The sequence below is a fragment of the Alexandromys fortis genome, unplaced genomic scaffold, assembly GCF_014885135.2.
Source record: "Alexandromys fortis isolate MF-2015 unplaced genomic scaffold, M_Fortis_MF-2015_v1.1 scaffold_82, whole genome shotgun sequence".
In the NCBI taxonomy this organism is placed as follows: domain Eukaryota; kingdom Metazoa; phylum Chordata; class Mammalia; order Rodentia; family Cricetidae; genus Alexandromys; species Alexandromys fortis.
The window spans coordinates 1484092-1497718 of NW_026067963.1; the positions used below are offsets into that span (position 1 = coordinate 1484092).

Consider the following 13627-nt stretch of genomic DNA (forward strand, 5'->3'; position numbering starts at 1 on the left):
TCCAGTTTCTTATTGGCTAGCTCTTACATATTGTTCTAACCCATTTCTAATATTCTGTGTAGCCCATGAGCTGGCTTACCAGAGAGGATCTTAACCTGCGTCTGTCTGGAGTGGGAGCATCATGGCGACTCTTCCTCTAACCTTCTTTCTCCCAGAATTCTCTTCTGTATACTCCGCCTACCTAATTTTCTATCCAATAAAATGGGCCAAGGCAGTTTCTTTATTAGTAAGAAATCATTCCCACATCACTCTCTGAAATCCAATGACTCACCAAGGTAAATTCTAACCCCATTTTAGATGGAGCATGAGGAGGGCACTAATCACTACCAATCTCTTTTCTTCTTGGTCCCCACAGGCAGACACTTCCGGGGAGTGAGTGCTTCCAGGTCAGAATTGAGACTCTCCTAGCTGTTTGCCTTGGACTAACCTTAGCTGTGGATGTCCTGTGACATAGCTCTGGTTGGTGAGATTAAGGGAAATCTTCTGAGGATTTCTGGAAAAGAGATGCTTTCTAGACAGGGATGCTGGCAGTTGTTTCTTCCGGTCTGGGATGTGGGTGTGAGGCTAGCAACGAAGAACCCACGTGGTAGTCTTGAGCTAACCACAAAGAAGAAAGACACCCTTGAGGGTTAGTGGGGCAGGAAACCAAAGACAAGCTAGCATCAACTGCAGGCACCCAATTCTGCAACTCTCACCTGTAAAGACACAAGGGAGTGCACCCCTCTCACCTGAGAAATATCCAGCTGTCACCTTCTAGAGGTGGAAGGCGCAGGACAGACAACCTGGGGGAGCTGGAAACACCTGAAGGGCTGAGAATACTCCCAACAGGCTGAGAACGTGCCCAAGGAGGCCGACAAACTGTTAGTGGGGCTAAGAGCATCCTTGAAGAGCTGTTTTCAGGAGGCGCTAAAAACACACCTCAGGGGCTGAGGACACTCTGGAGGAGCTGAGAACACACCACACAGGCTGAGAACACTTGTGAGGAGCTGAGAACGTTCTCGAGGGGCCGAGAACACTCCAGAAGGGCTGAGAACACTCCTGAGGTGGATGAGAGCAAGCCCGAAGGGCTGGTGAATACTGGTGAGGGATTTGTGACACTCCCAAAGAGGCTGAACATATACCCAAGAGGCTAAAGTCACTCCCGAGGGGCCGAAGAGAATGATTTCAGTGGTCTCTTCATGTGCTAATATTTACCCAGCCAGAGAGACTGAAGGACAGATGAGTCATAATGGCTGGTAGCTTGGGAGTCAAGCTGAGAGGATTAGTAATTTCCAAACTGTGGAGTGTGGACAAGGCTTGTAGGTGATGGGATGGGTGGAAGGTCCCTAGTCCCGCTGACTGAGGTAAGAACATCCAGGCAGAGGTGTCTTTAGGTAGAAAGCAGGGTTCAGTCAGCAGGCAGCTTGGGTTCTGAGGTGGCTGTGAGATGCCAGGGAGGACACAGCTCCAGAAGGATGCAGAGGTCCAGGCTACGGAAGAGAAGTGTTGAGTAGTCTTGGAGCAATCGGAAGCAGAAGCAGGTGAGGAGCACTAAGGGAGGATTGGTATGAAAGCAGAAGAGAGAACCAGGACAAGTCGGGGTTCAGGGAGGAGGCACTGGCTGTTTTCAATCTTGCAGAAACCCCATTACTAAGGCCCTGAACTCACTAAGATAAAACACACACACCCTCCCCACAAGAATCCCTCTTCTGCCTCTCTAGAGTTGCATCCCAAAGTCTCTTTGGGTACTGTGGCTTCTGAGTCCTCACAGTGAGGACACTCGGTGCTCACCTTCTGGTTGGTACCAGGCATTTCTGAACCCATTGCCTTTTTCCTATTTATCCTGGCAGCCCTGTAGTAGGGCCCTGGAGTTGAATGTCCCAGCACTGAGGTCTTTGGAAACTTCACATCTTCAAATAGCTGTCACCACAGTGGCGTTTCTCCCTCCCTGGCCTTTTCTGTTGAAAAGGAATATGACATTATTAATAAATGACATGATTTCCTTTGGGCGGGTTTGTTGGCAGTCTCAGCAGCATGCTCAAGCTGCTCTGAGCAGTGTTGGTTGTCAGGGACTCTAGGGGAAGTGGATCTGAGGGGGACTCTAGGCGGCCTGGCTCTCATGTTGGTTCCTCATCCCCATTTCTTTGTAGTTAAAACAAACACAAGACTTTGTCAACCTGTGTTTATCCTTGGCGATAAGCTGGGCATTCTCCCTTTGGCTTCATCTCTTTGAGCCAAAGAAAAGTTTTTTTCTAATGTGTGTGTGTGTGTGTGTGTGTGTGTGTGTGTGAGAGAGAGAGAGAGAGAGAGAGAGAGAGAGAGAGAGAGGTGTAGAAGCTAGAAGTTAACATCGGAATGTCTTTAGCTGGTGATCAACCTTATGTTTTGAGTCAGTCTCCTACTGAACCTGGATCTCACTATTTCTGCTAGACTGGCTGGCCGGGGAGGCCCTGAGATCCACTTGCCACCTCCTCCAGCCCCAGGATTACAGATAAACATCATCACGCCTGGTTTGTTCATGGACCCTGGGGGACGTGAACTCAAGTCCTCATGCTTCTTGCACAGCCAGTACGTGAACTGTGCCCCCTCTGAGCTTCGTGGGTTTCCGATTTGGATTTCAATGTGATGTTTACATTCTAAACTGGACAGAGACTCACAGGAGGGTAAGGTGGGTGGGGGTGGGTGGGAGGGGTGAGGTGGAATGGGTGGGTGGGAGGGGTGAGGTGGGATGGGGTGGGTGGGAGGGCGTGAGGTGGGATGGGGTGGGTGGGAGGGGGTGAGGTGTCTGCCATAAATTGGAACTGAGGAATTTAGGGAAAGCCAAAGCAACAAAGCAGCATTTCAGGAACAGGGAATTTCTCACAGCATTTTTCCAAAACAGTAGATTTCAGTTACAGTAGGAACATGGATGGTGGGAATGCTAGGGGTAGTGGGGGCGGAGGGCCTCAGCTTGTTTAAAAACAGCCCGGCTGTCAAGAGCGATGCAGCCGTGTAATACGCTAATCAAGGAAAGAAAGTTTTCATGCGCAAACACTTCAACGATTCACTCCAAACTGAGATCGTAGAGGGTGGTTCACTCACCAGCTTGGCACTCACCAACCTAAACGGCAGCCTTCTGGTGCCAGACGTATGCCAAGGTAAGCAGGCACAGCAGAGGGGCAGTCTGCAGTCTGTTTCTCTCTGCCTGGCAACGGGCATTCATGCAACTGAGGCAAATCCCACAAGGCTCTCAGCCCATCCCTCCGCAGCTGCCTTCCAGGAGAGCCGGCTGGGATGGAAGGCTCAGCTGGAGACCTGACGGTTCGCTTCTCTAGTCCCAAGTATCTGACCTCTCCCGACGTGGTTTCTAGGTATCGTCACCCCTCCAGCCACCCCTCTGATGCTGGGCTTGTGGCTCTGTGATGGCTGCCCCACCGGGGTCCTGCTAACTCTCTTGCCTCTGGCCAGGTGTTATTGGATGAATGAGCTGGAGGAGGGCTGAGTGAAAGGCCCAGGCGCATTTTCAGGAAACTGCATTGTAATCTGCTTTCCGGAGAAGAGATGTCATTTTAAAGGAATTTCCAGGTGTGTGTGTGCGTGCGTACGTGCAGGTGCGTACGTGTGTGTGGTAGGGAGAGATAACAGTAAGGCAGAGGAAGTTGGAGTAATAGGAAGAGGAAGATGAGAAGGAAAACAGTGGCTGCCGTTCTCCCAGGCACCCAGGATCACATGTTCACAGCTGTCCTTATCTACCATGGTCAAACTAAGACACTAAAGCAACTCAAAGGAAAATCGTCTTTCTCTCTCTTTCTTTCTTTCTTTCTTTCTTTCTTTCTTTCTCTCTCTCTCTCTCTCTCTCTCTTTCTTTCTTTCTCTCTTTCTCTCTTTCTCTTTTTCCTTTTCTTTCTTTTCTTTCTTTTCTTTTTTTCTGAGACAGAGTTTCTCTGTGTAGCCCTGGCCGTCCTAGAACTCACTCTATAAACCAAACAGGCCTCAAACTCAGAGTCCCCCCCCCCCACCGCCTCTGCCTTCTGAGTGCTGAGATTAAAGGTGTGCACCCCCCCCCCCATAACACTCAATTTCTACAAGCAACACTCAGTAATTCTTACAAGAGTCTTTATCCAGCAATCCCATTTTGAGGAATCTATAAAAGCTCTAGAATAATAAAATAACACTAGCCATCATGTATTGGACAGTGAGTGTGTACTGAGTGTGCATGTTGACCCATCCCTGGGAGCAGATCATAATACTATCATCACCCAGGACTGGTGGAACGAGGCCTTGTTAGGACCTCTGCTACCAGGAGATCTACACTGCTCGCCTGAACCCTCGCAGAGGATAGTATCCCTCGTGTTGCAAGGCTGTCAGTGAGAAGAGCAGGACCCCAAAGTCTTAGCCTTACATTCCGTGAGGAGAGGCCACACGCCACAGAACGCACTGTGCCTCCGCATCTGCGCAGGGTCCTCTCCCCTCATCTCTCAGACTACCCCAGTGTCTCCTTTTTCTGGGCTCCTTCAGTCTTCGCGGTTTCTTCCGTGGAGCATAGCGTCCAGCTCCTTTTCCCAGGCACAGTGTGTCACTCAAAAAATGTGGCCCAAGGGTCCAGCTCAGAATTATCCGGGGAGCGTCTGCAAGTGCCGGCCCACTGGATGGGAATTCCTGCTCCAGACTCTTGCTGGACTCTACAGTAGGAGAGAAAGCTCCCTGGTGTGAGTCTCCCAGGAGCAGGCACCTGTCTCACTGGGGTCCCAGTTGAGCACCCAGGAGGGAAATGAGAGTGAGGATGGAGAAACATTGAGTGTTAGTTGTGGGGTAACTGGAGAGGGTAGAGCGTGAGAGCTTTCGCAGGAGAATGGGACAGAAACAGGCATTCTGTCGCTGTCCTCTCCAGCCCCCCTTTCTCCTCCAGACACATACTTCAGTTGCAGAGTACAATCTTTTTGAAACTCGAACCCCAAACGCCAGAATGAGTAATTGGGTCTAAAGTGGGTCACGGGGAAGTGATAACTAACACACAGGCTATTTTAACCGCTGAATCAGAAATCTCTACACCACGTTATGAAATATACAGGAAGGAAAATAAACAGATGATAGGGATGGAAAGAACCCTATAATATTTCCATCCACCAATTCTGGCTTCACACACCCTCAGGGGACCGGAGGATGCTCCAACGTTACTCCTAAGAGCAGAAGGTTGAAGTGAAGTGGATAGGTAAGAAAAGTCCCAGAAGAGGTAGATGCCGCTGGGGATCACTTGACCCTCACCTAAGAGCATCCGTGGTCTGTGTCTTGGCTGCTCTGCTCCACCAGTAGACAGGTGTGCAGCAAAGCAAGAAGACCCCAAAATAAACTCAAAATAAAGACTTAAAAATCAACTTCATTTCTCCCTCCCTCATAGAAACAGAGCCTACCGAGCCTTCCTCTTCGAGATTGGCTGACTTCATGCATGTGTGTTGTTTGTGTGCGTGCGTGTGTGTGTGTGTGTGTGTGTGTGTGTGTGTAGCGGGTACATGTTTATCTGGTGGACATGGATGTGCATACATGTGGGAACCAGAGGTCAATCTTGGCTGTTGTTCCGCAGAAGCCAGCTATCTTGTAGGGCTTATCTCTGACAGAGGCTTAGGATGGATGGTTCACAAGTCCCAGGCATCCTCCTGTGTCCACCTTGCAGGCTGGAATTGCAAACATATATCATCACACCCTTTGTTGCTGTTGCTTTTAATTTAAATTTGGATTTAGGGGACCAAACACAGGCCCTTATGCATACACAGCAAACACTTTATGAGCTATCTCCCCAGCCCTAGAACTTTTTGTGATAAATATATGTACAATAATAAATATATTATCATCTGAACCATTCTTTTGTTGTTTTTAGACAAGGTTTCTGGGCTGGCCTAGAATTTGCTATGTAGAGCAAGAGGGCTTTGAACCCACACAGCGCTCCGATTGCCTTTGTCCCCCAAGAACTGGGGATAAAGCTGTGCACCACTATGCCTAGCAATTTTTATCATTCAATTTTTTTTTTTCAAGACTGGTTGTCCTGGAACTAGTTCTTGTGGACCAGGCTGGCCTCGAACTCACAGAGATCCTCCTGCTTCTGCCTCCTGAGTGCTGGGATTAAAGGCGTGTGCCACCACCGCCCACCTTCATTTTTTTTATCCTTCTTAAGTGTGCAATTCATTGGCATTAAACACATTCCTGCATGATCATCATGATTTTTAGAACTTTTTCTTTATCTACACAGGAACTGTACAACAAACAAAAACTCACTTTTTTTCTCGTCTCTGAGCTCTACTTTATACCCCTTTGAATTAGATCACTTTGTGTGTGGGGTGGCAGTGCTGGAGTGATGACTCATGGATTACAAGTGCTTGCTGCATAGGCAGTAGGACCAGAAAATCTAGGTGCATGTACAGCCATAACCTTAGTCTAAAGGGCTCAGGCAGGAGGATCACTGGAATTCATTAGTTACCTGCCAGAAAAATAAATAGGAGCTCCAAGTCCAATGACAAAACTCTGCCTCAAAGGAATGGGGCAGAGAATGATAAAGAGGATACCTGATGCTCATACATATATCACACTCACACATGCACACACACGCAAAACACATTCACACATACACCACACACATACATATACAACACATACACACATACCACACACAAATATACACCCCCCACATATACAACACATACATACATATACCACACACATACATATATACAATGCACACATGTATATACAACACATACACTACACACACATATACAACACGTATATACATACACCACACACATATACACCACACACATATGCACACACATATATACAATGCACACACATGTATATACACCACATATACACATACACCACATACACACATATACAGCATGCATGCGCACACACATATACATACACCACAGACACATATGCACACACACATGTATATACAACACATACGCCACATATATATACAGCATGCATGCACACCCACCCACACACCAGCATGTCTGAGACAGTCCTTCGAGGCCTGACAACTACAGGGCTGTAGGTGGACCTGCAGAAGTGCTGGCCTAAGCAGTGGCTACTTCAGAAGAAATGAACCCCGAGCTACTGAACCCCACATCTTACCCAAGGGGCTGCAGACAGACCTGTCCTTTGCTCTGGAGGAAAATGCTGTCTTTCAAGGTTCCGAGCGAGGCCTCCTCTTGCTTTAGAGATGTGGTAAATTTATCTTCCAAGGCTGTGTGTCACCCACGCATACTTGGAAAGATGGTCAGTATCTCTAGTCACAAGTTACACAGAGATGTGGGAGTGGGCAGAATTATCTCCAGGAGTCTCCTTTTCAGGGACTTCCGTCTGTGTTTTGGTCAGGGCTATGTCACGTGTCTACCCTCTAGTCAAAAGAGAGAGGCATGAAATTGAGTGACCTGGGCAGATCGATGCTGCAGTAAAAGCACGCTTCTGTCTGCAAAGAGGTCGGTGAGACTGGCGCATCCTCGGAGCAACGCAAGTTCTGTGCCCGAGTGGTTTTTCATCTGTGCGACCTTTTCCCATGCTACAAAATAAAATCAAATCACAGCTTATCGATTTGTCCAGAAGTAACTTGCACAACTCAGACATAAAATTTGTACCTGAAGTCCCAAGCAAGTACCCTTTTATTGGTTTTGAACAAGTTATTTGACTTCGCGGAAGTGCAGTACACAGTTTCAAGGCCAGCTGAGTAACGTCTACCTGTAGGGTTCACAGGGGCAGAGTGTTTGCCTAGCATGGGCAAGCCCGGGGTTTAGTGGTGGTGGTGGGAACGCAGGTCACATGGTGGTCTTGAAAATGATCTATTTTTGGTGTTTTTGAAACAAGATCTCCCTCTCTCTCCACGTAGCCCAGGAAGGCCTTGACACCCTTCCTGTCTTCTCCCTCAGGCACCTGAGCTGAGATTACAGGCCTGTACCTACTATCCCACTTGGTTCAGTCTTTGTAATCAAGAAAAACTCTGTCATAAAAGGTCATCCAATTTTTGGATTATCTATAGTTAAACACACACACACACACATACACACACATACACACTACCTTGAGAACAGATAGGTGGTTGGAAAGAGATTTATAAATATGCCTTTTCTGGTATCATTTATTTTAAGAGTATTTTTTTTTCACCCCATGACAGTCACTTGAGGCTGACAACGTTTCCATGGTAACCACGTTCTCAGGGGGAAGAAAGAAAGAAAGAAACTAAACAAAACAAAACAAAACAAAAGAACCCCACTAATTGCTGGCAAATATCAATCTTTCAATGTCTCAACACCTTTGATTACAGCATTGGCTCCCCATGTAAAAGGGCTTCTTCATTTTAGGACACGGGCCATGCCCAGAGGCAAGGAAGCCCTCTTTGGATCTGGTACTGGGAGTGGGTGGGTGAGGAGGACCCCAGGGGGAATCTGACTCAGCCTACAGGCTATGGTTCACTTCCCCCACCAAAACGTCTTTGTTTCCTTTTCAGCAGCACGGTGAGCTCGGAAGCTGTCCCGTGCCAACATGGAAGGGGCGGGGAAGGCTGGGAGTGAGCATGCCTTTCCCAGAGGCCCGGAAGTTTGCAAATGACTTTTCAAAGCCTTTGCTACATGATTTTGAAATATAAATGCTCCTCTCAAGAAAGGGAGGGAAACTTTTGAATCAGGGCCACGCAATTTGGTTGATTCAAATCTGAGTCAAGGGGCATCATGGGAGTAGTGGGCAGGACTAGAGCAGGGCGGTTGACGGGAGGTTTGGTCTCTTCTGCACTAATGGGAAGAGAGCATTGCTTTCAGCAAGGTTTCTGAGTGTGTGAGAGGGGGGGGGAGGGAGAGGGAGAGAGACAGACAAAGAGAGACAGAGACAGAGACAGACAGAGAGAGAGAGAGAGAGAGAGAGAGAGAGAGAGGGAGAAGGAGGGAGGGGGCGGGAGTGGGGGTGGGGGGAGGTTTGTTAGAGGGAGCAACTTTGAAAACTTAATTTTCCTTGCCAAGAGCTAATGGGCCGTCTGCAGTGTGCATGAAATTACATTCTGAGCAGCCGAGAGAAACCAAAGGGAGGCCTCTGCGGAGTGAATTTGGCATCCATCTATCAGCTCCATGTGAGACAATCTGGAGGCTCTTGCCCGTAACCAAGAAAACAAACAAAAGCCCCGCGAAGCTTCACTGGGCAACAATCGGTCACTGGAAAGGAACTGGAACCAAGAGAGAGTTACTTGCGTTCCATCCACGAGTCTCTTAATCACAGGAGCTGATAGTGAGGCAGGATTCTTCCCGTTCCTTTTAAACTTAACTAAATCAGCACAGAGGTGTGGAATTAGGAGAATCTGCACACAGATCACCCAATCTCCTGAGCAGAATAAAGGGATTCCAGAACTATCATCTTCTTATCCTTGTCCCGTGTTTGCAGAGGTGAATGTGTTTTTGTGAAGTGCAGATCTAGGAGACAATACAGTTGTAGAAAATCCTTCATTCATCCCCACAGCCGACCTTTGTGGTGCTCTGGTCACCAACCAGTTCAGCACTGTTTGTTCTCTCGGACTTCCCAGTGTAAGATTTGACTGGGTGCTCATCCTCCCTCTCCAAGAAGGTGAATGTGACAGCTAAAACAGGAATTAGGTGACTTGTACAATACCACACAGCTAAGGTTACAGTGTAAAAATGACACGCAGGGTCACTCTAGTTTTGTGACTCAGGAGTGTCGGAGCAGAATGCTAGAGCATAAAGGAGAGAGGAAATCGGACTGTGGCAAACTGTAGGGAAAGGCCGAGGCTCTTAAGGCAAAGACAGCGCACCTTCTCATCAGAGATGTGTGGACAGCACCCACCCCCTCCCCAGAGGTCTAGCCAGGGTTTCTTTGCTGCCAAGCTCACTTGTTCCCTGCTTACTGGGGTGGCTGCAGCCATGGAGAGAAGCCCAGGCTGCAGGCTGTCCAAAGCCTGGCTGGTTTTCTCTTGTGCCAACAAGGCAGAAGAGGGAACCATTTCTTGATAGGTTCTCCTTCAGATGACTTTCCGAGGTGAGTCCTGGCTGTCTGGGTGTCTGTGCTTCTCAGCAAATCCTCTCAGGCTCCAAAAGGACTCATCCTCTGATAAGCATCCAGTTCCTCAGTGCCCTGGCATTCTGGTCCTGGGGGGTGGGGGCAGGGATGGGGCAGAATCCATCCCAGTGTTCTTTTTCTGCAAGGCTCCTGTTGGGCTAACAGTGGCGATGTCTGAATACCAAGCATCTTATCAGCAAAATGCACCCCAGTTTATGCTGCCTGCTGTCCCCCGGGAATGGAGCTCTGTTTAATCCAGACAATGAGTGTGGAACTGGGATGTGATTGTCTGGTGTTGGGAGTTAGAAAGCTCAGGCTGACGCCTTTCTCTAGAGTTTCTTTACCTGCCCTTCATTGGAACAACTTCAACCTTGTCAGTATTAATCCTCTGGATATTAAAGCTAAGACAAAGTCTCCCACCCCACCCCCAGCACAGTATGACAATGTTTTGATTTAAAAAATACATGGACACCTCTAATAAAGTAGATAAGTAGATTAATTAACATGGTTAAAAAAAAACAATATCAAGCCCCATTGGATGAATCCACAGTATGAAATCTCTAAGGTTTGGTTTTAACCAATGTTTGAGCACACAGGTTAGCTATTCCTCTGAAGATGTGATGAAAAGGAAACATCACAATTGGGGATAATTGTTCACATCTGCTCGGCGAGGCTTCTACTTGAAAGGACAATGTGAAATTATGGGTTACAATAGCTTTCAGTGTGTCATGAAATTCGAGACAGGAAAATTCAGGTCAATGAAAGGCGCCTACTTGGAGAAGATAGTCCCTCCAGGAGGACCCAAGGTAACAGGCTTTGCTGGCAGACATCGTTCTCTTCTTTGATTATTTGGCTTTCACCCAGGTGAGGTGGGAGGAACAGGCGCAGACTCTAGTGAGACAATAATAATTCCCTTCACCGTCGTCTGCCTGCCTTATTTGTGCATCTCATCGTGATTGCAAGGCTGTCTGTGGCACCCCCAAATGTACAGCGAGGGGCCTGGAGGCCTTGACAGAAGTACAAAGGAACCCATCCCCCGGCTCCCACTGTCCCCAACAAAAGCATATCTTGACATCCTTGGTGCTTGGAGACAAACCTCTCCTCAGCTCCTGATGCTGACCACAGACTTTAGGCCCAACCCAGGGGACTGAGAAGGTTAACAACCACAGTCAGAAGCCAGGTACAGAAGAATGATCGGTACCTGGAAAAACACAGTTCTCGGGAAAGATGCGAACAGAGATAGGGGATGTGCATGGGCTCTGGCTGGGGCAGGTTGGGCAGGCTGAAGTGTGCTGTGAGTTGATTCTCGGGCTCACTGGGTAGCCCAGGGATTGCCAGTGATGCTACTACATCTGGCTTAGAAGCGGGGAGTCTCATGAAGGCTAAAGGGGTCTAGTTAAAGAGGGCAGATGCTTAGTGAGTGGTTATAAGCAGATGGATTAGAAGATACTGGTTGGGGACCCTTGTTGAAGGGAGCTCAGCTTTTGATGGCACGGGCCTATGGTGAGGGCAATCTCTGCTAGAGTTGGGTCTGTTTGGAGGAGTCCAAGCTGGAGGTCTGAATGCAGAGGCCAGGCTTGCTTGTTCAGTAGGGCGAAGCAGAGGCTGCTGGTTGCTTACCAAGATCCATTCTCTCCTTTCCCCTTGACACAACCAGATTTTGATGTGGCAGTGTGCTTGGCTGAAAGATTTGACAGCCACGCTGGCAGTTTGAGGCACCAAACCAGTAAGGTGCGAAGCAGCTATTTTGGGGTGAATCTTCTGAAGGGACTGTGTAAGAAGGGATAGACTGCGGACACACCCCTGCTCCCCTTTCTTCCTGGGACAGGTCGATTAACGGAATAGCTGTGAGTCTAGCTGCCATGCTGTGCCATAAAATTGTCTTGAAGTAGGAAGTCACACATGGAGGACGGTGAGAGAAAGGACAGAAGCAGCCTGCAGCCTTGGTGACACTGGAGGTCCCAGACCAGGCAGACACCAGCCCTCCCTGAGGGAGCCACAGCTTTCTGTTGAACCACGGTTACGTCCTCACTTACTGGGAGCCACAGAGCTAGGAATCCTGGGGGAAACTTTAAGGAGTGCAAAGCCGTGATTAGTTGTTGAAGAGAAATAAGCTGAAAGGTAAAGGCGAGTTTAAATGGCCAAGTGTAATCCCTGAGTCAAAGCCTAAGAAGGAAGCAAAACATTGTACACTGTGGTATCCTGTATGCATTGGGCTTAAACAAAAAGCAAAAAGAAGCTCTGCCCTTTCACATATTCTGAGAGATCCACAGGCTGGAGGCAGGGCCTGAACAAACCAATGAGGATCCTTTTCGTGCATGTGTGCGTGCATGCTTGCATGCTTGCATGCCTGTGCGTCCATCACCAGCTGAGCTGCCTCTCCTCCACTCCTTCCCAGCCTCTTCTGAGACAGGATCTCACAGCCTAGCCTCGGCTGACCTCTGTGTCACAGTTCTCATCTTCCCGCCTCAGCCTCCAGAGTCCTGCGATCATTTGCGCCTGGTTTCTGTCTTTCAGTCTACTGTGGTTCCAGAGTTTGTTCCCAGGCTGCTTTTACCGATGATCAAAATATGGCTGGTAAAGGGGACTCCAGAACAGAGGGGGCTCCCTCCCAGACCCTGGATTAGGCACAAACCACACCCGAACACCTGTTTCCACAGAGAGATCCTTTATTAAGCGGGGAAGAAAAGCTAAGTGGCTGCTGTCTGACTTAGGCAGAAACACGGCAAATGACACTGCAGGTGTAATTTTTAAGAGAAGAGGGTAGGCGTGTTAGAATGGGCTACACGAGGTGGTGGCACAGGAAATAGGGGCCAGGGAAAAGGGGACAGGTGTAGTTGTCTCAGGGAGACAAAGGACTGCCCTCTGGATTGAGAGGGGACAGATGTGGCACATGGGCAAATGGCGGTTTATAAAGGTAAAATGGGAGGCTCCATGTTAGGATGAGGTGTTTAATTTTAATTGGGCATGTTAATTAGGTGAGCCAAGGGGGGCTTTTGATTGCTGGATCTTGGTGGTCAGCCTCAGGAGGAGGAAGTGGCCAAATAAGGGTCTAGACCTTGGTGGCTGGCTTTGGCCAGAGGTACATGTTTGAGTGGGCTAGTGTCCCTTCAAGAGGTCTATAACTCAGATAGTTACACAGCATGGCACCAGGCTTGGTCAGGCCCAGCTGAGCTGCCAGCTTCCCAGCAGTGTGGTCACCGCCACCACACCTGTTCTGCCATCTGCCTCAGTTGCCTCAGACTCCCATTAGGAAGATCGCACAGTGAAAGAGGAAGCACTTATTGACAGTGGTCCATCATCAGCCCCTTTATTACAGCTGTGTCCCTGGAAGTACCGCGACGTGGAGAGCTCTGTCGTTGAGCAGATGTGATGACCTTAGGGGGTTAACATTTTCCAAGCCTCGTTTTCCACATCTGTGAAATGGACTCATAACAAACATGTTGTTTAAACTGGCATTTAAATTTTTTTTTTTTTTTTTTTTTTTTTTTTTTTTTTTTTTTTTTTTTTTTTTTTTTTTTTTTTTTTTTTTTTTTTTTTTTTTTTTTTTTTTTTTGGTTTTTCGAGACAGGGTTTCTCTGTGGTTTTGGAGCCTGTCCTGGAACTAGCTCTTGTAGAC

The 13627-nt window shown here is 48.2% G+C and overlaps 1 long non-coding RNA gene across 4 annotated transcripts in view; it reads right to left on the reverse strand.

The window, feature by feature from the left end:
* The window catches only part of LOC126508445 (uncharacterized), a 13539-nt gene extending 7516 nt beyond the window's left edge, over positions 1-6023 (reverse strand). Inside the window, exons 1-3 of one of the 4 annotated variants that reach the window (XR_007593817.1) lie at positions 3061-3719; positions 1771-1937; positions 428-1530 (exon numbers count right to left, since the gene is read on the reverse strand). This is a non-coding gene — a long non-coding RNA (uncharacterized lncRNA). Of the gene's footprint in view, positions 1-95; positions 1531-1770; positions 1938-3060; positions 3720-4360 lie in introns of those variants that run through there. The other 3 variants (XR_007593818.1, XR_007593819.1, XR_007593816.1) reach the window with 3 other exon arrangements.
* Between the last annotated feature and the right edge of the window lie 7604 nt (positions 6024-13627).